Source organism: Cherax quadricarinatus, chromosome 28, assembly GCF_038502225.1.
Source record: "Cherax quadricarinatus isolate ZL_2023a chromosome 28, ASM3850222v1, whole genome shotgun sequence".
Taxonomy (NCBI): domain Eukaryota; kingdom Metazoa; phylum Arthropoda; class Malacostraca; order Decapoda; family Parastacidae; genus Cherax; species Cherax quadricarinatus.
In genome coordinates, this window is record NC_091319.1 from 34,536,636 (window position 1) to 34,563,018 (window position 26,383).

The following is a 26,383-nucleotide window of genomic DNA, read 5'->3' on the forward strand; positions in this document are numbered from 1 at the left end:
TTATTAACGATACCTGTCTTCTGTTATTAACGGTACCTCTCTTCTGTTATTAACGGTACCTGTCTTCTGTTATTAACGATACCTGTCTTCTGTTATTAACGGTACCTGTCTTCTGTTATTAACGATACCTGTCTTCTGTTATTAACCATACCAGTCTTCTGTTATTAACGGTACCTGTCTTCTGTTATTAACGGTACCTGTCTTCTGTTATTAACGGTACCTGTCTTCTGTTATTAACGCTACCTGTCTTCTGTTATTAACGGTACCTGTCTTCTGTTATTAACGGTACCTGTCTTCTGTTATTAACGGTACCTCTCTTCTGTTATTAACGGTACCTGTCTTCTGTTATTAACGGTACCTGTCTTCTGTTATTAACGGTACCTGTCTTCTGTTATTAACAGTACCTGTCTTCTGTTATTAACGGTACCTGTCTTCTGTTATTAACGGTACCTGTCTTCTGTCATTAACGGTACCTGTCTTCTGTTATTAACGCTACCTGTCTTCTGTTATTAACGGTACCTGTCTTCTGTTATTAACGGTACCTGTCTTCTGTTATTAACGGTACCTGTCTTCTGTCATTAACGGTACCTGTCTTCTGTTATTAACGGTACCTGTCTTCTGTTATTAACGGTACCTGTCTTCTGTTATTAACGGTACCTGTCTACTGTTATTAACGGTACCTGTCACTTGTACATCACTAGTCAAAAAAACTTTAAATATAATTTAACCATTCTCTCAGTGTATGTACCGTCAGTGTACATTCTCTCAGTGTACATTCTCTCAGTGTATGTGCCGTCAGTGTACATTCTCTCAGTGTATGTACCGTCAGTGTACATACTCTCAGTATATGTACCGTCAGTGTACATACTCTCTCTGCATGTACCGTCAGTGTACACAATCTCAGTGTATGTGCCGTCAGTGTACATACTCTCAGTATATGTACCGTCAGTGTACATACTCTCAGTGTATGTACCGTCAGTGTACACAATCTCAGTGTATGTAACGTCAGTGTACACAGTCTCAGTGTATGTACCGTCAGTGTACATTCTCTCAGTGTATGTACCGTCAGTGTACATACTCTCAGTGTATGTACCGTCAGTGTACATACTCTCAGTGTATGTACCGTCAGTGTACATACTCTCAGTGTATGTACCGTCAGTGTACATACTCTCAGTGTATGTACCGTCAGTGTACATACTCTCAGTGTATGTACCATCAGTGTACATACTCTCAATGTATGTACCGTCAATGTACATACTCTCAGTGTATGTACCGTCAGTGTACGTACTCTCAGTGTATGTGCCGTCAGTGTACATTCTCTCAGTGTATGTACCGTCAGTGTACATTCTCTCAGTGTATGTACCTTCAGTGTACATACTCTCAGTGTATGTACCGTCAGTGTACATTCTCTCAGTGTATGTACCGTCAGTTTACATACTCTCAGTGTATGTACCGTCAGTGTACATACTCTCAGTGTATGTACCGTCAGTGTACACAATCTCAGTCTATGTACCGTCAGTGTACACAATCTCAGTGTATATACCGTCAGAGTACATTCTCTCAGTGTATATACCGTCAGTGTACATTCTCTCAGTGTATGTACCGTCAGTGTACATACTCTGTGTATGTACCGTCAGTGTACACAATCTCAGTGTATGTACCGTCAGTGTACCCAATCTCAGTGTATGTACCGTCAGCGTACACAATCTCAGTGTATGTACCTTCAGTGTACACAATCTCAGTGTATGTACCGTCAGTGTACATACTCTCAGTGTATGTACCGTCAGTGTACATTCTCTCAGTGTATGTACCGTCAGTGTACATACTCACAGTGTAAGTACCGTCAGTGTACATACTCTCAGTGTATGTACCGTCAGTGTACATACTCTCAGTGTATGTACCGTCAGTGTACACAATCTCAGTGTATGTACCGTCAGTGTACATACTCTCAGTGTATGTACCGTCAGTGTACATACTCTCAGTGTATGTACCGTCAGTGTACATACTCTCAGTGTATGTAAGGTCAGTGTACATACTCTCAGTGTATGTACCGTCAGTGTACACAACCTCAGTGTATGTACCGTCAGTGTACACAATCTCAGTGTATGTACCGTCAGTGTACATTCTCTCAGTGTATATACCGTCAGTGTACATTCTCTCTGTGTATGTACCGTCAGTGTACATACTCTGTGTATGTACCGTCAGTGTACACAATCTCAGTGTATGTACCGTCAGTGTACACAATCTCAGTGTATGTACCGTCAGTGTACACAATCTCAGTGTATGTACCGTCAGTGTACATACTCTCAGTGTACGTACCGTCAGTGTACATTCTCTCAGTGTATGTACCGTCAGTGTACATACTCTCAGTGTATGTACCGTCAGTGTACATACTCTTAGTGTAAGTATCGTCAGTGTACATACTCTCAGTGTATGTACCGTCAGTGTACATACTCTCAGTGTATGTACCGTCAGTGTACACAATCTCAGTGTATGTACCGTCAGTGTACACAGTCTCAGTGTATGTACCGTCAGTGTACACAATCTCAGTGTATGTACCGTCAGTGTACACAATCTCAGTGTATGTACCGTCAGTGTACATACTCTCAGTGTATGTACCGTCAGTGTACATACTCTCAGTGTATGTACCGTCAGTGTACATACTCTCACTGTATGTACCGTCAGTGTACATACTCTCAGTGTATGTACCGTCAGCGTACACAATCTCAGTGTATGTACCGTCAGTGTACACAGTCTCAGTGTATGTACCGTCAGTGTATATACTCTCAGTGTATGTACCGTCAGTGTACATACTCTCAGTGTATGTACCGTCAGTGTACATACTCTCAGTGTATGTACCGTCAGTGTACACAATCTCAGTGTATGTACCGTCAGTGTACATACTCTCAGTGTATGTATCGTCAGTGTACATACTCTCAGTGTATGTACCGTCAGTGTACATACTCTCAGTGTATGTACCGTCAGTGTACACAATCTCAGTGTATGTACCGTCAGTGTACATACTCTCAGTGCATGTACCGTCAGTGTACATACTCTCAGTGTATGTACCGTCAGTGTACATACTCTCAGTGTATGTACCGTCAGTGTACACAATCTCAGTGTATGTACCGTCAGTGTACATACTCTCAGTGTATGTACCGTCAGTGTACATACTCTCAGTATATGTACCGTCAGTGTACATACTCTCAGTGTATGTATCGTCAGTGTACACAGTCTCAGTGTATGTACCGTCAGTGTACATACTTTCAGTGTATGTACCGTCAGTGTACATACTCTTAGTGTATGTACCGTCAGTGTACATACTCTCAGTGTATGTACCGTCAGTGTACATACTCTGTGTATATGCTATCAGTGAACATATTCTCTGTATACTCTCAGTGTTTGTTCAGTGTATATGTATGGTGACAGATTGATGACTGTGGCAAAGGTTTTGTCTCCCGTCATCAATGACTGTAGCAAAGGTTTTGTCTCCCGTCATCAATGACTGTAGCGAAGGTTTTGTCTCCCGTCATCAATGACTGTAGCTAAGGTTTTGTCTCCCGTCATCAATGACTTTAGCGAAGGTTTTGTCTCCCGTCATCAATGACTGTAGCGAAGGTTTTGTCTCCCGTCATCAATGAGTGTAGCGAAGGTTTTGTCTCCCGTCATCAATGACTGTAGCGAAGGTTTTGTCTCCCGTCATCAATGACTGTAGCGAAGGTTTTGTCTCCCGTCATCAATGACTGTAGCTAAGGTTTTGTCTCCCGTCATCAATGACTTTAGCGAAGGTTTTGTCTCCCGTCATCAATGACTGTAGCGAAGGTTTTGTCTCCCGTCATCAATGAGTGTAGCGAAGGTTTTGTCTCCCGTCATCAATGACTGTAGCGAAGGTTTTGTCTCCCGTCATCAATGACTGTAGCGAAGGTTTTGTCTCCCGTAATCAATGACTGTAGCAAAGGTTTTGTCTCCCGTCATCAATGACTGTAGCGAAGGTTTGGTCTCCCGTCATCAATGACTGTAGCGAAGGTTTTGTTTCCTTCATCAATGACTGTGGCGAAGGTTTTGTCTCCCGTCATCAATGACTGTGGCGAAGGTTTTGTCTCCCGTCATCAATGACTGTAGCGAAGGTTTTGTCTCCCGTCATCAATGACTGTGGTGAAGGTTTTGTCTCCCGTCATCAATGACTGTAGCGAAGGTATTGTCTCCCGTCATCAATGACTGTAGCGAAGGTTTTGTCTCCCGTCATCAATGACTGTAGCGAAGGTTTTGTCTCCCGTCATCAATGACTGTGGCGAAGGTTTTGTCTCCCGTCATCAATGACTGTAGCGAAGGTTTTGTCTCCCGTCTTCAATGACTGTAGCGAAGGTTTTGTCTCCCGTCATCAATGACTGTGGCGAAGGTTTTGTCTCCCGTCATCAATGACTGTAGCCAAGGTTTTGTCTCCCGTCATCCATGACTGTAGCGAAGGTTTTGTCTCCTTTAATCAATGACTGTAGCGAAGGTTTTTGTCTCCCGTCATCAATGACTGTAGCGAAGGTTTTGTCTCCCGTCATCAATGACTATGGCGAAGCTTTTGTCTCCCGTCATCAATGACTGTGGCGAAGGTTTTGTCTCCTGTTATCAATGACTGTAGCGAAGGTTTTGTCTCCCGTCATCAATGACTGTAGCGAAGGTTTTGTCTCCCGTCATCAATGACTGTAGCGAAGGTTTTGTCTCCCGTCATCAATGACTGTAGCGAAGGTTTTGTCTCCCGTCATCAATGACTGTAGCGAAGGTTTTGTCTCCCGTCATCAATGACTGTAGCGAAGGTTTTGTCTCCCTTCATCAATGACTGTCGCGAAGGTTTTGTCTCCCGTCATCAATGACTGTAGCGAAGGTTTTGTCTCCCGTCATCAATGACTGTAGCGAAGGTTTTGTCTCCCGTCATCAATGACATTAGCGAAGGTTTTGTCTCCCGTCATCAATGACTGTGGCGAAGGTTTTGTCTCCCGTCATCAATGACTGTAGCGAAGGTTTTGTCTCACATCATCAATGACTGTAGCGATGGTTTTGTCTCCCGTCATCAATGACTGTAGCGAAGGTTTTGTCTCCGTCATCAATGACTGTAGCAAAGGTTTTGTCTCCTTCATCAATGACTGTAGTGAAGGTTTTGTCTCCCGTCATCAATGACTGTAGCGAAGGTTTTGTCTCCGTCATCAATGACTGTAGCGAAGGTTTTGTCTCTCGCCATCAATGACTGTAGCGAAGGTTTTGTCTCCCGTCATCAATGGCTGTAGCGAAGGTTTTGTCTCCCGTTATCAATGACTGTAGCGAAGGTTTTGTCTCCCGTCATCAATGACTGTAGCGAAGGTTTTGTCTCTTGTCATCAATGACTGTAGCGAAGGTTTTGTCTCCGTTATCAATGACTCTAGCGAAGGTTTTGTCTCCCGTCATCAATGACTGTAGCGAAGGTTTTGTCTCCCGTCATCAATGACTGTAGCGAAGGTTTTGTCTCCCGTTATCAATGACTGTAGCGAAGGTTTTGTCTCCCGTCAATGACTGTAGCGAAGGTTTTGTCTCCTGTCATCAATGACTGTAGCGAAGGTTTTGTCTCCCGTCATCAATGACTGTAGCGAAGGTTTTGTCTCCCGTCATCAATGACTGTAGCGAAGGTTTTGTCTCCTGTCATCAATGACTGTAGCGAAGGTTTTGTCTCCCGTCATCAATGACTGTAGTGAAGGTTTTGTCTCCCGTCATCAATGACTGTAGCGAAGGTTTTGTCTCCCGTCATCAATGACTGTAGCAAAGGTTTTGTCTCCCGTCATCAATGACTGTGGCGAAGGTTTTGTCTACCGTCATCAATGACTGTAGCGAAGGTTTTGTCTCCCGTCATCAATGACTGTGGCGAAAGTTTTGTCTCCCGTCATCAATGACTGTAGCGAAGGTTTTGTCTCCCGTCATCAATGACTGTAGCGAAGGTTTTGTCTCCCGTCAACAATGACTGTAGCGAAGGTTTTGTCTCCCGTCATCAATGACTGTAACGAAGGTTTTGTCTCCCGTCATCAATGACTGTAGCAAAGGTTTTGTCTCCCGTTTTGATGTAGTCCAGCTGGGCTTGTGAGGTCTCTGGGGAGACCTAATTTAACCAATTATATGGTCACACCTTGCCTTGGCAAAACGTCTGTAGCCACGCCCACGTCTGAGGTCTTTTGTTCTTGACGCCTCAGACCTAGGCGTCAGGTCGTACACGTGGTTGTGGAGGGTGCTTGGACCACCATAAAAGCCCAAGGAAGAGCATGATCATGAGATTCGAGCGGAGCTGCTGCTGGGATGCAGAGCTCCTGAGCAGAGATTCGAGCGGAGCTGCTGCTGGGATGCAGAGCTCCTGAGCAGAGATTCGAGCGGAGCTGCTGCTGGGATGCAGAGCTCCTGAGCAGAGACTTCGAGCGGAGCTGAGGCTGGGGTGCAGGGCTCGGGAGAAGGCTGCTGAAGTCTCTGGAGGAGACTGTTGGAGGCATTGGGCAGAGTACTGGCTTGGCGCAGTACTCGTGCTGTGTAGGTCTTGGGACCTGTGGCTTAGTTCCTGTGATGAACTGCCCTCTGAACTACATTGTAAGTTATATTCTGTTTCGCCAAGTTGATTGTGTTCCCTGTCTCACTGCTTATACATACCATCCCATTTATCTAAACCACAATAATGTTCTCCTGTTCCCAAATATATTATTGTACAAGGACTTAATAATAAACTGTGTTTGAGTAGAATAGTAATATTCACTGCCCACCGTTATTTACTATTTTATTCATTATTTTATTTCATGTAGTGAGAGGGAGTGTAGTTTGGTGGGTGGAGTAATGAGAGGTGAAGTTGTAGTCACCAGTGACCTTACATTATCTACCTACCTCACTCCTACCACCTCGCCGGTCCCCTACCTACTGACTCCCCCCGCTTACCCCCATATTCCCTTAATCATCACCCCCCTATATGACATGGTGTCTAAGCGGTGGTGGTTCTTATTATTTTTATAGTAGGAACCAGTCCCATGTGCCTTATTTTTGACTGCTCGGTTATACTTGTTATGCTACCATTTGCTACAACTTTTTTTTTTCTTGTGTGTGTAAAATCTAAAGTGAATATCTGTATGATATTATAATCCTAGTGACCTTAACTGTCCTTTTTTGACTGTGGGTCTAAATAATTGTTTGGGTGTAATATTATATTTGGTGGAGTTTTTTGTTGGTTTGAGATAAATGGTGGAGAATATCAGTATTTGGGTGAGACTTTTGGGGGAAGCAATTACTGGCCGAAATTGAATATTTACAGAGGAACGAGGAGTCACCCAGCCCGCCTTGGAAGACTTACCCACAACTGTCACCCATTGAAGAGTTGCCTATAATTGCTGTCCACCTGATGTGCCCAGTCACCCAGCTGTTGTGCCCAGTCACCCAGCTGATGTGCCCAGTCACCCAGCTGATGTGCCCAGTCACCCAGCTGATGTGCCCAGTCACCCAGCTGATGTGCCCCAGTAGATGTATTGCTGCCCTGGTCTGTCATCAATTGTAGTGGGTGTCTGTCTGCGTCACCCAGCCTCTGTGACCATCACCCGCGGACCGCACCTGCTGTTGATGACCTGAAGTGACCTCACCTCACCTCCAGCAACTGACCATAGCCTGCTACTGCTGATGTCGGCTGCTGTGATGCTGCTGAGATGCTGTAGCCGTGCTGCGATGCTGTGGCCGTGCTGAGATGCTGTAGCCGTGCTGCGATGCTGTGGCCGTGCTGTGTGCTGCTGTGATGTTGAGATGCTGCAGCCGTGCTGATGCTGGGACCGTGCTGCGATGCTGTAGCCATGCTGCGATGCTGTGGCCGTGCTGTGTGCTGCTGTGATACGACCGTGCTGCGATGCTGTAGCCATGCTGCGATGCTGTGGCCGTGCTGTGTGCTGCTGTGATACGGCCTTGCTATGATGTTGAGATGCTGCGGCCGTGCTGTGATGCTGGGACCGTGCTGCGATGCTGTGGCCGTGCTGTGTGCTGTTGTGATGCGGCCGTGCTGTGATGATGGATATGCTGTGGCCGTGCTGTGATGATGGATATGCTGTGGCCGTGCTGTGATGCTGCGATGCTGCCTAGCTCAAGAGGAGATGGCGGTGATGCTGCAGTGGTGTGTGAGGGATTCTGGCTGGTGTGCCAGGACAGGAGAATCTACTATGAAGGAGTTGCCATCCTCGGAGATGTGGAAGGACGTGAGCCGCGGAGATGGACTCCAGCTGCTGGGACCAGCCTGCTTTCAAGGGCGGAATGGAGGTGTATCCTGCCTTGTTGGTCGACCTGTGCGACAGGTATGCGGGGATGCCCTGCCAGCCATGAGAGACAATTGAGAGTGTGAGATGTCCCCAGCCTACTTTGACTTGCCAGAAGTGTTAGTGTTACCTGTGTGAAATAAGGTGACCTTGAAAACGGTCCAGTGATTATGGCCGCCTTGTTTTATGAGGCCAGTGAATCCTAGTAGTGGCATAGGATAATGGAGGGTCTTAGCTGCGATGCCTGCCCTGTCTCGATTTTCAGATGTTGTAGTGCGCATGTGTGAGTTAGACCTGATAGCTTGTGCTAACAGGTCGGTTGCCGTGTTCCTCCCTTAAGTCAATGTGACCTGACCTGACTAGGTTGGGTGCATTGGCTTAAGCCGGTAGGGACTTGGACCTGCCTCGCATGGGCCAGTAGGCCTTCTGCAGTGTTCCTTCGTTCTTATGTTCTTATGTTCTTATGTGAAGTGTGCCGAAAATGCGACCTTGGTGGTCGTGAAGTGGTCCAGTTGCAGTTACTTGAAAGAATGCAACCCGTTGGAGCAGTTTTCCACGCCATAGAAGCCTAGAGAGGTTTGGCCCAATGGTTAACGTGCGAGGGTGACTAGCATTGGCTAGTGCATTTCTAGTAGAAGTAGGGAAGGCACTGGAGCCCGATATTTAGGTTTAAGGAGAAATGACGGGTAAGGAGGCTTTGCACCAGAGAGCGACTATTATGCTGGCCAACTGCCAGGCGTACTGATTATGCTGCCTTGTGGTAGATGAGAAGGTTGAGGAAAATATATGTAGTTGAATAATTTTGTATTATGTATAATTTTATCTTTGTATTGTAATAGATTTAAGGGATTAGGATTAAAATAGTCTAATAACTAGGACAAATTGTCCTAGTTCTCAGATATTTTAAATTGGGGGAGAAAGGGGGATGTGATGTAGTCCAGCTGGGCTTGTGAGGTCTCTGGGGAGACCTAATTTAACCAATTATATGGTCACACCTTGCCTTGGCAAAGCGTCTGTAGCCACGCCCACGTCTGAGGTCTTTTGTTCTTGACGCCTCAGACCTAGGCGTAAGGTCGCAACACGTGGTTGTGGAGGGTGCTTGGACCACCATAAAAGCCCAAGGAAGAGCATGATCATGAGATTCGAGCGGAGCTCCTGCTGGGGTGCAGGGCTCGGGAGAAGGCTGCTGAAGTCTCTGGAGGAGACTGTTGGAGGCATTGGGCAGAGTACTGGCTTGGCGCAGTACTCGTGCTGTGTAGGTCTTCGGACCTGTGGCTTAGTTCCTGTGATGAACTGCCCTCTGTACAATATTGTAAGTTATATTCTGTTTCGCCAAGCTAATTGTATTCCCTGTCTCACTGCTTATGTGTTCCACCCCATTTATCTAAACCCCAATGTACTCCTGTTCCCAAATATATTATTGTACAAAGACTTAATAATAAACTGTGTTTGATTAGAATAGTAATATTCACTTTCCCCGTTATTTTCTCCATGTATTTATGTTTAGTTAAAGTAGTGAGAGGGTGAGTAGTGTAGTGTGGTGGGTAGAGTCATGAGAGGTGAAGGTGTAATCACCAGTGACCTCACATTACCTACATACCTCCGCATACCTCACTCCTACCACCTCGCCTGTCCCCTACCTACTGACTCCCTCCGCTTACTCCCATATTCCCCTTATATCCTATTCAATCATTACCCCCCTACATGACACCGTCATCAATGACTGTAGCGAAAGTTTTGTCTCCCGTCATCAATGACTTTGGCGAAGGTTTTGTCTCCCGTCATCAATGACTGTAGCGAAGGTTTTGTCTCCCGTCATCAATGACTGTAGCGAAGGTTTTGTCTCCCGTCATCAATGACTGTGGCGAAGGTTTTGTCTCCAGTCATCAATGACTGTATCGAAGGTTTTGTCTCCCGTCATCAATGACTGTAGCGAAGATTTTGTCTCCCATCATCAATGACTTTAGCCAAGATTTTGTCTCCCGTCATCAATGACTGTAGCCAAGGTTTTGTCTCCCGTCATCAATGACTGTAGCGAAGGTTTTGTCTCCCGTCATCAATGACTGTAGCGAAAGTTTTGTCTCCCGTCATCAATGACTGTAGCGAAGGTTTTGTCTCCCGTCATCAATGAGTGTAGCGAAGGTTTTGTCTCCGGTCATCAATGACTGTAGCGAAGGTTTTGTCTCCCGTCATCAATGACTGTAGCGAAGGTTTTGTCTCCCGTCATCAATGACTGTAGCGAAGGTTTTGTCTCCCGTCATCAATGACTGTAGCGAAAGTTTTGACTCCCGTCATCAATGACTGTAGCGAAGGTTTTGTCTCCCGTCATCAATGACTGTAGCGAAGGTTTTGTCTCCCGTCATCAATGACTGTAGCGAAGGTTTTGTCTCCCGTCATCAATGACTGTAGCGAAGGTTTTGTCTCCCGTCATCAATGACTGTAGGGAAAGTTTTGTCTCCCGTCATCAATGACTGTAGCGAAGGTTTTGTCTCCCGTCATCAATGACTGTAGCGAAGGTTTTGTCTCCCGTCATCAATGACTGTAGCGAAGGTTTTGTCTCCCGTCATCAATGACTGTAGCGAAGGTTTTGTCTCCCGTCATCAATTACTGTAGCGAAGGTTTTGTCTCCCGTCATCAATGACTGTAGCGAAGGTTTTGTCTCCCGTCATCAATGACTGTAGCGAAGGTTTTGTCTCCCGTCATCAATGACTGTAGCGAAGGTTTTGTCTCCCATCATCAATGACTGTAGCGAAGGTTTTGTCTCCCGTCATCAATGACTGTAGCGAAGGTTTTGTCTCCCGTCATCAACGACTGTAGCGAAGGTTTTGTCTCTCGTCATCAATGACTGTAGCGAAGGTTTTGTCTCCCGTCATCAATGACTGTGGCGAAGGTTTTGTCTCCCGTCATCAATGACTGTAGCGAAGGTTTTGTCTCCCATCATCAATGACTGTAGCGAAGGTTTTGTCTCCCGTCATCAATGACTGTAGCGAAGGATTTGTCTCACGTCATCAATGACTGTAGCAAAGGTTTTGTCTCCCGTCATCAATGACTGTAGCGAAGGTTTTGTCTCCCGTCATCAATGACTGTAGCGAAGGTTTTGTCTCCCGTCATCAATGACTGTAGCGAAGGTTTTGTCTCCCGTCATCAATGACTGTAGCGAAGGTTTTGTCTCCCGTCATCAATGACTGTAGCAAAGGTTTTGTCTCCCGTCATCAATGACTGTAGCGAAGGTTTTGTCTCCCGTCATCAATGACTGTAGCGAAGGTTTTGTCTCCCGTCATCAATGACTGTAGCGAAGGTTTTGTCTCCCGTCATCAATGACTGTAGCGAAGGTTTGGTCTCCCGTCATCAATGACTGTAGCGAAGGTTTTGTCTCCCGTCATCAATGACTGTAGCGAAGGTTTTGTCTCCCGTCATCAATGACTGTAGCGAAGGTTTTGTCTCCCGTCATCAATGACTGTAGCGAAGGTTTTGTCTCCCGTCATCAATGACTGTAGCGAAGGTTTTGTCTCCCGTCATCAATGACTGTAGCGAAGGTTTTGTCTCCCGTCATCAATGACTGTAGCGAAGGTTTTGTCTCCCGTCATCAATGACTGTAGCGAAGGTTTTGTCTCCCGTCATCAATGACTGTAGCGAAGGTTTTGTCTCCCGTCATCAATGACTGTAGCGAAGGTCATCAATGACTGTAGCGAAGGTTTTGTCTCCCGTCATCAATGACTGTAGCGAAGGTTTGGTCTCCCGTCATCAATGACTGTAGCGAAGGTTTTGTCTCCCGTCATCAATGACTGTAGCGAAGGTTTTGTCTCCCGTCATCAATGACTGTAGCGAAGGTTTTGTCTCCCGTCATCAATGACTGTAGCGAAGGTTTTGTCTCCCGTCATCAATGACTGTAGCGAAGGTTTTGTCTCCCGTCATCAATGACTGTAGCAAAGGTTTTGTCTCCCGTCATCAATGACTGTAGCGAAGGTTTTGTCTCCCGTCATCAATGACTGTAGCGAAAGTTTTGTCTCCCGTCATCAATGACTGTAGCGAAGGTTTTGTCTCCCGTCATCAATGACTGTAGCGAAAGTTTTGTCTCCCGTCATCAATGACTGTAGCGAAGGTTTTGTCTCCCGTCATCAATGACTGTAGCGAAGGTTTTGTCTCCCGTCATCAATGACTGTGGCGAAGGTTTTGTCTCCCGTCATCAATGACTGTAGCAAAGGTTTTGTCTCCCGTCATCAATGACTGTAGCGAAGGTTTTGTCTCCCGTCATCAATGACTGTAGCGAAGGTTTTGTCTCCCGTCATCAATGACTGTAGCGAAAGTTTTGTCTCCCGTCATCAATGACTGTAGCGAAAGTTTTGTCTCCCGTCATCAATGACTGTAGCGAAGGTTTTGTCTCCCGTCATAAATGACTGTAGCGAAAGTTTTGTCTCCCGTCATCAATGACTGTAGCGAAGGTTTTGTCTCCCGTCATCAATGACTGTAGCGAAGGTTTTGTCTCCCGTCATCAATGACTGTAGCGAAGGTTTTGTCTCCCGTCATCAATGCACACTAACATCCACTTGTTTCTTACTAAACAAAATCTGAGTCAACACTAAATACTTCCTTAATGAACGCAAGATATCAAAAACGAAAATATATAATCCCTTTTAATACATCCAGCAAATTAATTTCACATAGTTTTTTGTAAATATGATGATATTATAAGAGGTAGAAATTGGAAAACTTAGATGATTCCTTCAGTATCTTTTAATAAAGGATTAATGTCTTTTTTCAGTGAATTATTAGTATTATAATGTAACAATTTTTAAGAAGCATTTATAAATATGTAATATTTAGAGACCAATAAAAAAATTGAAACCTCCTCAAAATTAGTCTTTCCATTAGTAATATTATAGTTACTATGAATATATAGAAGACACAAAGCAAAGATCACATCTCTGCTTTTGTAATGTACACACACACACACACACACACACACACACACACACACACACACACACACACTCACACACACACACACACACAAACACACACACACACACACACACACACACACACACACACACACACACACATGGGGCCAGTAGCTCTGTCTCAACCCCCGCAACCACAATTAGGTGAGTACAATTGGGCGAGTATACACACACACACACACACACACACACACACACACACACACACACACACACACACACACACACACACATACACACGCACACAGGCAGTGTTACTACCGGTAGTTATTAGCAGTAAGAATACTTAGGAAGCTAGGAAGTCCTCTCTCAATGTGAACAAGGAAAATGATAATAACCAGCAACAATTAACACGTAAATCCAGAAAGGGCAATAAGTGGAGAGAGTAGCATAATTGGGAAAGATAAATGAGACTAAATTTGTGCCTACACGACGGACCTCTCAACCACCACCCCCCTAACCCTCCCTCCCTCACACACAAGCACACACACACAAGGGTAGACACTCACACACACACATATACACACACATACACACATACACACACACACATACATACACACATACGTAAACACACAAACACACACACACACATACACATACACATACACACACACACACACGCACACACACACACACACACACACACACACACACACACACACACACACACACACACACACACACACACACACATTCACACACACACACATACACACACACACACACACACACACACACACACACACACACACACACACACATACACACACACACACACACACACACACACACCCTCCGCCACTTGACACCTTAGCCTTAGCCACCTACCCCTCCCCCAAACCACCTAACCCCTCCCCAAACCGTCTAACCCCCGCCCAACAACCTCCCTCCCTCCAATAACCATCCTCCCCCTCCCCCATAACCATCCATCCCCTCTCTCCCCCAAACCATCTAACTCCCTCCCCCAAACCATCTAACTCCCTCCCCCAACTATCTCTGCCCCTCCAATAACCATCCTCCCCCTCCCCCACAACCATCCATCCCCTCTCCTAACCGTCTATTCCCCTCCCCCTAACCAGGATGAGGACAAGGGGCTCCAAGGACGAATCTGAGAGGGAGGAATGGGAGATAGAGCTCAAAAAAAGGGAGGAAGACTGGGGAAGGAGACTAGATGAGCTGGAAAGGAAGATGGAAGAGAGGTTAGCAGCAGAATGCAGAAGGTGGAAGCAACAGGCCACAGCAGCAGAAATCAAGATAGAGAGATTAGAAGAGGAGCTGAGACATCTGAAACAGCACAGAGACAAAGATATTACAGAAGTAGCATCGGCAATGGCTACATCGAACACAGACAACAGGTCCGAAGGAAGCATGGAAACTAAACTGTATGCAGAGGTCCTGTCAAACCCACATGGGGCCAAAACAAAGACAGGGAGCACTCTAGGACAGAAAGAGAGGTTGGAAGACATTGATGGAACTAGGACATTTGCAAGGACCTTACCAGATACCTGTGGGGGCCAGGAGCAAGTGAGCAGGAAGGATAAACCAAGAAGCATAGGGGCCATAACGAGGGAAGGGACTGAAGGAAGGAACACTCCACGGGAAGGAACTAAAACACATCAGAGGATGCAATGGGAGTCACAGTGGGAGGTGGAAAGGGAGAGATCCGTGTTTGTCTATGGGCTAGACGAAGCTAAAGGGGAAACTTATGATGAAAGAAAGCAGGAGGAGAAAAAAGCGATTGAAGACATCATGAAGGTGATAGGCGAGGGGGACATGACCCAGGTGGCAAATTTTCGGAGAATTGGGTGGTTCACAAAGAAAAGGAATCGGCCTCTCAAAGTAATTTTCAAGGCAGAATCAACCCAAACCATGATCCTGCAGGAGAAAGCACGGCTGAGAGGCAAGCAGGAGTTCCGGAGTGTGTACCTCGACCGATACAGAACACAGGACGAAAGGAAGACAATGAAAGAGAGAGTTCAAAAACGAAAGGAGAAATGGGAGGAAATGAAAAAGGAGAGCAGAATAACCCAGGATCAAATGGAAGGACAAGCGCACCCCCCAGAAACACCTGCAGAAGGACTCCAGCCACGACACCCCCAAGGCAACTGAACATTCCAAACCATCCATCACACACCGATCCCTCTGTTTCCACCCCCCGCACCACAGTTACAGTATTAGAACAGAAGTTGAAGGTTTGGTACACAAATGCAGATGGATTAACGAATAAACATGAGGAATGGCAAGAAAGAATCAATGAGAAGTCCCCAGACATCATAGCAGTTACAGAAACAAAACTCATGGAGACAATAACAGATGCAATCTTCCCACAAGGATACCAGATCATGAGGAAAGATAGAAGGGGTAGGGGGGGAGGTGGGGTTGCTCTGCTCGTAAAAAACAGATGGAAATTCGAGAAAATGGAAGGAATAGATGAGACAGGAGAAAGAGACTACATAGCAGGTACACTTCAGTCTGGGGAACACAAAGTGGTCATTGCAGTGATGTATAATCCACCACAGAACTGCAGGAGGCCAAGAGAGGAATATGAAGAGAGCAACAGAGCAATGGTGGACACACTTGCTGAGGTGGCAAGAAGAGCTCACTCCAGCAGAGCAAAGTTGCTGGTTATGGGGGATTTCAACCACAGGGAGATTGACTGGGAAAACCTGGAGCCACATGGGGGTCCCGAAACATGGAGAGCCAGGATGTTGGACGTGGTGCTGGAAAACCTCATGCACCAACATGTTAAGGACACTACCAGAGTGAGAGGGGAGGATGAACCAGCAAGATTGGACCTTGTGTTCACCCTGGGCAGCTCAGACATTGAGGATATCAAGTATGAGAGTCCCCTAGGAGCTAGCGACCACGTGGTTCTGTGCTTTGAATACATAGTAGAGCTGCAAGTGGAGAGAATAACAGGAGTAGAATGGGAAAAGCCTGACTATAAAAGAGGGGACTACATAGGGTTGAAGAACTTCATGCGGGAGGTCCAGTGGGACAGAGAACTGGCAGGAAAGCCAGTAAATGAAATGATGGAATATGTAGCAACAAAATGCAAGGAGGCAGTGGAAAGGTTCATTCCCAAGGGCAACAGTAACAACGGGAAGACCAGAACAAGCCCCTGGTTTACCCGACGGTGTAAGGAGGCAAAAACAAAGTGCAATAGAGAATGGAAAAAGTACAGAAGGCAGAGAACACACGAAAATAGGGAGATCAGTCGCAGAGCCAGGAATGAGTACGCACAGGTAAGGAGGGAGGCCCAGCGACAGTATGAAAATGACATAGCATCGAGAATCAAGACTGACCCGAAACTGTTGTATAGCCACATCAGGAGGAAGACAACAGTCAAAGACCAGGTGATCAGATTAAGGACAGAAGGTGGAGAACTCACAAGAAATGATCAGGAGGTATGTGAGGAGCTGAACAGGAGATTTAAGGAAGTTTTTACAGTAGAGACAGGAAGGGCTGTGGGAAGACAGCACAGAAGGGAACATCAAGAGGGAATATACCAACAAGTGTTGGATGACATACGAACAACTGAGGAGGAGGTGAAGAAGCTCTTAAGTGACCTTGACACCTCAAAGGCGATGGGACCGGACAACATCTCCCCATGGGTCCTTAGAGAAGGAGCAGAGATGCTGTGTGTGCCTCTAACCACAATCTTCAACACATCCCTTGAAACTGGGCAACTACCTGAGAAATGGAAGACAGCTAATGTAGTCCCCATATTTAAGAAAGGAAACAGAAACGAGGCACTAAACTACAGACCTGTGTCTCTGACATGTATTGTGTGCAAAGTCATGGAGAAGATTATCAGGAGGAGAGTGGTCGAACACCTGGAAAGGAACAAGATTATAAATGAAAACCAGCATGGGTTCATGGAAGGCAAATCTTGTATCACAAACCTCCTGGAGTTTTATGACAAGGTAACAGAAGTAAGACACGAGAGAGAGGGTTGGGTAGATTGCGTTTTCCTAGACTGCAGGAAGGCCTTTGACACAGTTCCCCACAAGAGATTAGTGCAGAAGCTGGAGGATCAGGCACACATAAAAGGAAGGGCACTGCAATGGATAAGGGAATACCTGACAGGGAGGCAGCAACGAGTCATGGTACGTGAAGAGGTATCAGAGTGGGCGCCTGTTACGAGCGGGGTCCCACAGGGGTCAGTTCTAGGACCAGTGCTATTTTTGATATATGTGAACGACATGATGGAAGGAATAGACTCTGAAGTGTCCCTGTTCGCAGATGACGTGAAGTTGATGAGAAGAATTAAATCGGACGAGGATGAGGCAGGACTGCAAAGAGACCTGGAGAGGCTGGACATGTGGTCCAGTAACTGGCTCCTCGAATTCAATCCAGCCAAATGCAAAGTCATGAAGATTGGGGAGGGGCAAAGAAGACCGCAGACAGAATATAGGCTAGGTGGACAAAGACTACAGACCTCACTCAGGGAGAAAGACCTTGGGGTGACCATAACACCGAGTACATCACCGGAGGCACACATCAACCAAATAACCGCTGCAGCATACGGGCGCCTGGCAAACCTGAGAATAGCGTTCCGATACCTCAATAAGGAATCGTTCAAGACACTGTACACTGTGTATGTTAGGCCCATACTGGAGTATGCAGCACCAGTCTGGAACCCACACCTGGTCAAGCACGTCAAGAAGTTAAAGAAAGTACAAAGGTTTGCAACAAGGCTAGTCCCAGAGCTCAAGGGAATGTCGTACGAGGAAAGGTTAAGGGAAATCGGACTGACGACACTGGAGGACAGAAGGGTCAGGGGAGACATGATAACGACATACAAGATACTGCGGGGAATAGATAAGGTGGACAGAGATAGGATGTTCCAGAGAGGGGACACAGGGACAAGGGGTCACAACTGGAAGCTGAAGACTCAGACGAGTCACAGGGACGTTAGGAAGTATTTCTTCAGTCATAGAGTTGTCAGCAAGTGGAATAGCCTAGCAAGTGAAGTAGTGGAGGCAGGAACCATACATAGTTTTAAGAAGAGGTATGACAAAGCTCAGGAAGCAGAGAGAGAGAGGATCCAGTAGCGATCAGTGAAGAGGCGGGGCCAGGAGCTGAGTCTCGACCCCTGCAACCACAATTAGGTGAGTACAATTAGGTGAGTACACACAGAGACAGAACACAAACAAAACGACAGCAGCTGAGGGAGGGGACAAAAAAGCGAAAGGAGCTACGAAAGGAGACAAGGATGGTACCAGCAGAGATCAATCAGAGCAGAACAGAGCAGCAAGGACAAGCACACACAGAACTATCCTCAGAACACCATCCCAACACAAACTACAATCCACACTCACAGCTTCCACCCAACACCCAGCTATAGAATCCCACAGTATGCTACCAGGTCTCCCACCCTCACAGGTCCCCCAAACCACAGTGTTGAAAAGGAAGCTGAAGGTATGGTACACAAACGCTGATGGAATAACAAATAAGTGGGAGTGGCACGAAAGAGTAAAAGAGACATCACCGGACATCATAGCTCTCACAGAAACCAAGCTAACAGGTATGATAACAGATGCCATCTTTCCAATGGGATACCAGATCCTGAAGAAAGACAGAGGTAACAGGGGGGTGGAGGAGTGGCACTGTTGATCAAAAACCGATGGAATTTTGATGAGCTGGAGAGAGGAGACAGCGGGGAAGCAAGCGATTACATAGCGGGAACACTGCACTCTGGAGGTCCCAAGGTGGTAATTGCAGTGATGTATAACCCACCACAGAACAGCAGGAGGCCAAGACAAGAGTATGACGAGAGCAATAGAGCGATGGTTGACACACTGGCTGCAGTGGCCAGAAGAGCTCATGCATGCAGGGCAAAGCTCCTGATCATGGGTGACTTTAACCACAAGGAGATCGATTGGGAGAACTTGGAGCCACATGGGGGCCAAGACACATGGAGGGCTAAGATGATGGAGGTGGTACTGGAAAACTTCACCCACCAACACGTAAGGGACACTACAAGAGAGAGAGGAGAGGCTGAACCAGCAAGACTGGACCTAGTATTCACCTTGAGTAGTGCAGATATTGAGGACATCACATATGAAAGACCCCTTGGGGCCAGCGATCATGTGGTTTTAAGCTTCGAATACACAGTAGAGCTACAAGTGGAGGGGAAAGCAGGAAGGCCAGGACGAATGAAGCCAAACTATAAGAAAGGGGACTACACGGGAATGAGGAACTTCCTGAATGGGGTTCAGTGGGACAGAGAACTGGCAGGGAAGCCAGTTAATGAGATGATGGAATATGTAGCAACAATGTGCAAGGAGGCTGAGGAGAGGTTTGTAACCAAGGGAAACAGGACTAATGAAAAAGCAAGGATGAGCCCATGGTTCACCCAAAGGTGCAGGGAGGCAAAAACCAAGTGTGCTAGGGAATGGAAGAAATATAGAAAGTTAAGGACCCAGGAGAATAAGGAGAGCAGTCGTAGAGACAGAAATGAATATGCACAGATAAGAAGGGAGGCCCAACGACAATATGGAAACGACATAGCAGCGAAAGCCAAATCTGACCCGAAGCTGTTATACAGCCACATCAGGAGGAAAACAACAGTCAAGGACCAGGTAATAAGGATAAGGAAGGAAGGAGGAGAGACAACAAGAAATGACCGTGAAGTATGTGAAGAACTCAACAAGAGATTTAAAAAAGTGTTCACAGAGGAGACAGAAGGGGCTCCAGAAAGATGGAGAGGTGGGGCACACCACCAAGTGCTGGACACAGTACACACAACTGGGGAAGAAGTGAAGAGGCTTCTGAGTGAACTAGATACCTCAAAGGCAATGGGGCCAGATAACATCTCTCCATGGGTCCTGAGAGAGGGAGCAGAGGCGCTATGTGTACCCCTAACAACAATATTCAATACATCTATCGAAACAGGGAGATTGCCTGAGGCATGGTAGACAGCAAATGTAGTCCCAATCTTTAAAATAGGAGACAGACATGAAGCAATAAACTACAGACCAGTGTCACTGACATGTATAGTATGCAAAGTCATGGAGAAGATTATCAGGAGAAGAGTGGTGGAACACCTAGAAAGGAATGATCTCATCAACAGCAGCCAACATGGTTTCAGGGAAGGGGAAATCCTGTGTCACAAACCTACTGGAGTTCTATGACATGGTGACAGCAGTAAGACAAGAGAGAGAGGGGTGGGTGGATTGCATTTTCTTGGACTGCATGAAGGCGTTTGACACAGTTCCACGCAAGAGATTAGTGCAAAAACTGGAGGACAAAGCAGGGATAACAGGGAAGGCACTACAATGGATCAGGGAATACTTGTCAGGAAGACAGCAGCGAGTCATGGTACGTGGCGAGGTGTCAGAGTGGGCACCTGTGACCAGCGGGGTCCCACAGGGGTCAGTCCTACGAGCAGTGCTGTTTCTGGTATTTGTGAACGACATGACGGAAGGAATAGACTCTGAAGTGTCCCTGTTTGCAGCTGACGTGAAGTTGATGAGAAGAATTCGTTCGATCGAAGACCAGGCAGAACTACAAAGGGATCTGGACAGGCTGCAGACCTGGTCCAGCAATTGGCTCCTGGAGTTCAAACCCACCAAGTGCAGTCATGAAGATTGGGGAAGGGCAAAGAAGACCGCAGACGGAGTACAGTCAAGGGGGCCAGATACTACAAACCTCACTCAAGGAAAAAGATCTTGGGGTGAGTATAACACCAGGCACATCTGAAGCGCACATCAACCAAATAACAGCTGCAGCATATGGGCGCCTAGTAAACCTCAGAACAGCATTCCGACATCTTAATAAGGAATCGTTCAGGACCCTGTACACCGTGTACGTTAGGCCCATATTGGAGTATGCGGCACCAGTTTGGAACCCACATCTAGCTAAGCACGTAAAGAAACTAGAGAAAGTGCAAAGGTTTTCAACAAGACTAGTTCCAGAGCTAAGAGGTATGTTCTACGAGGAGAGGTTAAGGGAAATCAACCTGACGACACTGGAGGACAGGAGAGATGGGGGGACATGATAACGACATACAAAATACTGAGAGGAATTGACAAGGTGAACAAAGACAGGATTTTCCAGAGATGGGACACAGAAACAAGGGGACACAGTTGGAAGTTGAAGACACAGATAAATCATGGGGATGTTAGGAAGTATTTCTTCAGCCACCGAGTAGTCAGGAAGTGGAATAGTTTGGGAAGCGATGTTGTGGAGGCAGAATCCATACATTGCTTTAAGCAGAGGTATGATAAAGCTCACGGTTCATGGAGAGTGACCTAGTGGCGACCAGTGAAGAGGCGGGGCCAGGAGCTTGGACTCGACCCCTGCAACCTCAACTAGGTGAGTACAACTAGGTGAGTACACACACACACACACACACACACACACACACACACACACACACACATATTGGGGTCATCATGTGAGACACATGAGAGAGACGGGTGGGGAGCCATTGAGGCTGGGCCTTGTATTCACCCTAAGTTACCCTAATTAAGAGACAATGAATATTAGAGGCCCCTTGATGTAACCAACTTCGTAATACTGAAACACACTGGGTAACACACTGGGTAACACACTGGGTAACACACTGGGTAACACACTGGGTAACACACTGGGTAACACACTGGGTAACACACTGGGTAACACACTGGGTAACACACTGGGTAACACACTGGGTAACACACTGGGTAACGCACTGGATAACACACTGGGTAACACACTGGGTAACACACTGGGTAACACACTGGGTAACACACTGGGTAACACACTGGGTAACACACTGGGTAACACACTGGGTAACACACTGGGTAACACACTGGGTAACGCACTGGGTAACACACTGGGTAACACACTGGGTAACACACTGGGTAACACATTGGGTAACACACTGGGTAACACACTGGGTAACGCACTGGGTAACACACTGGGTAACACACTGGGTAACACACTGGGTAACACACTGGGTAACACATTGGGTAACACACTGGGTAACACACTGGGTAACACACTGGGTAACACACTGGGTAACACACTGGGTAACACATTGGGTAACACACTGGGTAACACACTGGGTAACGCACTGGGTAACACACTGGGTAACACACTGGGTAACACACTGGGTAACACACTGGGTAACACACTGGGTAACACACTGGGTAACACACTGGGTAACGCACTGGGTAACACACTGGGTAACACACTGGGTAACACACTGGGTAACACACAGTGTAACACACTGGGTAACACACTGGGTAACACACTGGGTAACACACTGGGTAACACACTGGGTAACACACAGGGTAACACACAGTGTAACACACTGGGTAACACACTGGGTAACACACTGGGTAACACACAGTGTAACACACTGGGTAACGCACTGGGTAACACACTGGGTAACACACTGGGTAACACACAGTGTAACACACTGGGTAACACACTGGGTAACACACTGGGTAACACACTGGGTAACACACTGGGTAACACACAGTGTAACACACTGGGTAACACACTGGGTAACACACTGGGTAACACACTGGGTAACACACAGTGTAACACACTGGGTAACGCACTGGGTAACACACTGGGTAACACACTGGGTAACACACAGTGTAACACACTGGGTAACACACTGGGTAACACACTGGGTAACACACTGGGTAACACACTGGGTAACACACAGGGTAACACACAGTGTAACACACTGGGTAACACACTGGGTAACACACTGGGTAACACACTGGGTAACACACTGGGTAACACACTGGGTAACACACAGGGTAACACACAGTGTAACACACTGGGTAACACACTGGGTAACACACTGGGTAACACACTGGGTAACACACAGGGTAACAAGGAAAAACCTAACTTCAAACAGACTACACAGGCTAGCCCCAACTTTTAAGAGGAATGTTGTTTTAAGGAAGGTAGAGGAAAAGACATTGAAAGAAATCATGGAGTTTGTAAATAAAATTGATGGGAGAAAGAGAAGAAGTTCATACCAAGAAGCTAATAAAACAGAAGCAAGAAGTGTAAAGAGCGAAAAGCTACAAGTGGAAGGGCACGGAAGAAATTTAAGAAGTATAGAACACAGGTAAACAAAGGTATGAGCAGCAGTGCCAGAAACGAACACGCATGGATAAGAGAGGCTGAAAGACCATTTGAGATTGAGTTAGCATCGAAAGTCAAGTCTGAACTAAAGTTACTATACAGCCGCATCAGAAAGCAGACAACTATGAAGGATCAAGTAATAAGGCTGAAGAAGGAAGGAGGGGAGCTCACTAGAAATAACCAGGAAGTCTGCGAAAAGCTGAAAAAAAAAATTAAGGAGGCATTCCCAGTGAAATCAGGAACACTTACAAAGAGTCAAAGAGGAAGAGCACTATAAAGAGTATTGGATACAATACACAATGGGAGATGAGATGATGAAACTGTAGAGCGAGTTATTTACCTTCAAGACAATGTGACCAGACAAACATCTCCACATAGGTTCTGAGAGAGGGAACAGAAGAACAATCTGAACCACTAGCCATGATCTTCAACAGGTCAGTTGAAGTTTGAGACACTTATGCAACCTATGGGAATCTTTATTGAGGAAACGTTTCGCCACACAGTGGCTTCATCAGTCCAATACAAAGTTTCCTCAATAAAGATTCCCATATGTTGCGTAAGTGTCTCGTCAACTTGTCGGTTTTCGAAACCATTCATCACATGTCTGCTGAAACAGGGCTGCTGCCAGATGTCTGGCTATTTTAAAAATGAGTAGACAGGTAGTATTAAGCTAGAGAACAGTGTCATTATAATACAGTGAGGTTATGGAGGTTATCAGGAGGAAAGTAGTGGATCACCTGTAAAGGTGAGAATTCAAAGCAAACAGACAACATGGTTTTAGAAATTATTAACCATTCTCACAAGTCTACAAGAGTTGAATGGCAAAAAACAAATGGTGGGCAGGAGATATGGATGGACTACATATGTTTGGAATGTAATGAGGTTGACACATTACTGGGACAAATATTAGAGGTGCAGGTAGGAATAACAAGGAAAATACTACAGTGGATCAAAGAATTCTTAATTTAACAGAAAGGGCGGAATGCATTATTGATAGTGACGAGGTGTTGGAATGTGCAGATGTAACGACTGGGATTCCAAAAGGGTCAGTATTTTGACAAATACTTCTCCTTGTGCATGAAAATGACATGACTGACGAAATTAAGTCAAAGTTATCCCTGTGCTCAGAAGACGTGAAACTCTATTGAGAAGAATGCAAATAGGAACAGACCAAGCAAAACTACAAATGGATCTGGACAAGGAACAAGGTTCGACTGACAAATGGTTATTAGAATTATCTCCAGAAAATGTAGAGTCTTGTAAACTGAGAAAGTGCAGAGGTGACTGGAAACAGAGTACAGGCTCAGAGGGCAAATACTGCAAACCTCCCTGAAGGTGAAGGATCACAGAGTGAGGATATTGTCGAGCATATCACCTGAGACACACTTCAGCCGAATAACCACCATAGGAAGTAACAAGGAGTCATTCTGTGTACTTATACACGTCACAAGTCAGGCCCATCTTGGATTATCCAGCACCAGAATGGTACCCAAATCTGACTACAAAAAGGTTGGGAAAAGCGCAAAGGTTAGCAACGAGACTAGTCCCAGAGCTACGAGGTATGAGTTACGAGGAGAAACTAAAGTAGCTAAACCTAATGATATTACAGGACACAAGGACCCTGGATGACATAATTACATTGTACAGAATATTGAGAGGGAATGACAAAGGTTACATGACAGTTCAGTTAGAGAGGCTGGTCTAAGGTACTCGAGGAGACAGCGGAAGGTCAGAAACACAGGTAAGTCACAGGGATGTTAGGAAATACTTATTTAGCCTTACAATTATCAGAAAGTAGAAAAATCTTTAGAGTGAAGTGGAAGAGGCAGGATCTATACACAGGAGAGGGAAAAACCCAGTAGCTGCCTGCTGAGAGGAGGGCCAGGAGCTAAGATTTGATCCCTGAGTTCACAAAATAGGTGAGTTCAAATGTTAAGAGGACACACACACACACACAGGGGCCAGGAGCTGAGTCTTGACACCTTCAACCACAAATAGGTGAGTACACACACACACACACACACACACACACACACACACACACACACACACACACACACACACACACACACACACACACACAAATAATTAAGTACATATACACGTACCATAGGCTGCTGCTTCTTGCAGAAATTAAAGATGCCGTAGACCATAGGATTGACACAGGAATTGAAACAGGCAAAAATGAACAGACCTTTCTTGACCTTCTCGTCCAGCAGAGCAGCAGCTGACCTGTCGAAGCAGAACCTGCCAGATAGACAAAAAACCAGGTCAGGGGCGAAAGGTCAGCTGCGGGAGGCAAGAAAGGTTTCCCAGTAATCCATAAGTCCAGCTTCGTGCACTTCAGTCATCGTACAAGCAATACGAGAGGCTGGTCATAAAAATACTGTGCCTCAAAATATTTTTGTTTTACAAATGTATATGTTTGTATATATGATTTTCTGTACTTATTTTCATTTTCAGTTACGTACATGTTTATATGTATTTTTGTGTTATTGTATCCAGAGATGTATTTGAGTATTAATATATGTAAATTATATATATGAATATGCAGATAAATACTTTGGAAAATAAGGTATATTTGTGCATAAGTACGTGTTCTTATATATTTATTTGTATGTGTATATACACCTAAACAAACACTTACCTTCACACTCATATATATGTCGTTCCAATTTGGCCAGGGTGTTTTTGGCAGAATTAGCAGAATGAAAATTTGTTTTTGCCATAAATAAGAGGAAATCAATCTGAACAAATCCAAAAAGTACGTATCATAATATTAAATAAATTTATTCTGACCAATGATATAAATATTCTTGATACAACTTTCTCAGCATTTAGAAAATCAATTGGATGGTTAAAATCTCTCACGTGAATAAATAGAGCATTGGAATCTTGTCCAGTTCTAATGCTATGTTTATGTTGTTTTAATCTTAGTTCGAGATTTTTACCAGTTTGACCGTAATAAACTTTATCGCAAATTTTACAAGGAATCTTATAGACACATCCATCAGCATTTTGGGGGGAATTCTTTATCAAAAG

The 26,383-nt window shown here is 45.7% G+C and overlaps 1 pseudogene; it reads right to left on the bottom strand.

The window, feature by feature from the left end:
- Nucleotides 1-26,383, bottom strand: part of LOC138853350 (adipokinetic hormone/corazonin-related peptide receptor variant I-like) — a 228,066-nt pseudogene that overhangs the window by 72,061 nt on the left and 129,622 nt on the right.